Raw genomic sequence first — 2,061 nt, forward strand, 5'->3', positions numbered from 1 at the left:
AAAAAAAAAGTGTGGGGGTGGGAGGAATAACATGAGAATGCATCAGGCATTATTTTACATTCGTTTAATCTTTTCTTCAACTCTGTTTGGAAATTGCGATAATTATTCCTATGTTAAAGATGTTTTTCATTCTAGGAAAAAGTTAACTATAATTTACCTTATGACACAGCTAATAATTATTATATCTGGTGTTCAAATTCCATGATCTGTGTTCTTTCCACTAGCCCACATTTTCTAGAACTGGAATTATGAAAAATGGACCTCATTTCAAAAATAAACTTACTGATCTTTATTCTTTTAACTACATTTCCTATAACTAGGCTAAGTATGACTGGAGAAAAATCAAATAATACTGCAAAAATAACACATCACAAATTCATGTTATAGTTACTTCTTTATTTCTACTCATATCTTCATACAATGCCAGGAGATCCTTTATACGAGGGATGGTAGGGCACACACTGCCATTTCTCCCTGATCACCGATGTCACAAATTGCTCATCAAGCATACATACATACCTCTCTTATCTGTTTATACAATGTTGGCCTCAGAATCCTTCTCAATGCAATATTCCATGCAGCTACTACCTGTCAATCAGAATCTGCACCTGATCTAAAATTTATTTACTGCTCTAGTCCTATCTCACTCACCATAGTGGTTCCGAACCTGTCAAAACACTGGCTACCAATAATACCCTACTTACTCCTAGCGAATAATCCTGAAGCCTAGAAATCATCTAGTTGGAACACATTTGCCTTTCCTCTTATTGACCTCAAACTCTTTCCATCTTTGCACTTGTCTATGAAGAGGTGTTTTTCTAAAACTTACCAGCCACCAATGTTTTTTGAAAACTCTCTTCCTCATTTTTTAGCTTTCCATCTCTTCAGTTATTCATTACTTTTCAGTCTTCTCACTGTGACACTTCACCTCCACCTAAACGTATACTCAACTTTTTCTTGTTCATAAAAATAAACAAATTTCCCCTCAACCCTGCTGCATTTTAAAAGTATCGTCCAACTGTTTCCCATTCCTGCTTAATTATTGAGCTTCTTGAAAGAATTATCAATACCTTCTTCCCCTCTTGTATTTGCCACTTATTCATTTCTTCCTGTTCTCTGCTTAAGGTCCAGCAGACTAATTCAAAGTCTGTTTAATCTCATTTGTCTACACTGCTGCACCTAAAGTTATTGACCAGCTCTTCTCAAAATTTGAAGGGAATCCCCGGGGTCTTGTTTAAATGCATATTTAGATTTTCAGGGGCTTGCAGGGGCCTGAAATTCTGAATTTCTACCAACCTGTTGACCCATGAACCATCCTCTGAGTAGCAAGGCTATATACAAACTCTCTATTTTTTAATTACTTTCTCTTCCTTTTTTACTTCCAAAACACACTCCATACTCATTCTCTCCATTTTCTGACTGCCCTTTTACTGTCTCCTTTTTGACTTTTTTTCTTCTTCCTGTGCCTAAATTTTTTCTAATATTATACAAATATAATAGTATTGAGTATTATGTGCCAGACTTTATATTGATTATGTTCATTTATCCTCACAAGAATCCATGAGAAATTTTTCATTTTTAAAGATGGTAAAATGGTGGAACCATCACGAATACTACACAGCCAATTTGGAGCAAGAATTTGGTCCCAAGCAATCTAACTCAAAGCCTGGGCTCTTAACCTCAGCAATCCTGACTCACACCAATATTGTTCAAGAAGCCATGAGCAAGTCAGAGATACCAACCTTGCATCCTGAAAATAAGTGGTTGAAAAATGTGAGAAAAAAGGGGAAAGGGCTGCAGAAAGAGGGGTTATGAACTATTATAGGAAATATGACAGACAATGTGGAAGAGCCAATAGATTGCTATTTCAAAATAAACTGCCAATTCATTTGGAATTAAATTTCTGAACCTGAAGATATATACAAATAGTTGGACTCTGAAAAAAATATTCATGGTAAAGCATTTCACTGCGAAAATCAAATAAACTCTGAGGTAGTCCATATCCTTACAATGCAAGTCATTGAACCAAATAATACAATTTAATGCCTTTATATAAAAATG

The 2,061-nt window shown here is 35.2% G+C and overlaps 1 protein-coding gene across 1 annotated transcript in view; it reads right to left on the bottom strand.

The window, feature by feature from the left end:
* The window catches only part of LOC103586020 (histone deacetylase 9-like), a gene marked incomplete at its 3' end in the record, with an annotated part of 533,085 nt that overhangs the window by 257,043 nt on the left and 273,981 nt on the right, over positions 1-2,061 (bottom strand). The gene's annotated exons all lie outside the window — the stretch shown is intronic.

The sequence above is a fragment of the Galeopterus variegatus genome, unplaced genomic scaffold, assembly GCF_000696425.1.
Source record: "Galeopterus variegatus unplaced genomic scaffold, G_variegatus-3.0.2 Scaffold296, whole genome shotgun sequence".
Lineage (NCBI taxonomy): Eukaryota > Metazoa > Chordata > Mammalia > Dermoptera > Cynocephalidae > Galeopterus > Galeopterus variegatus.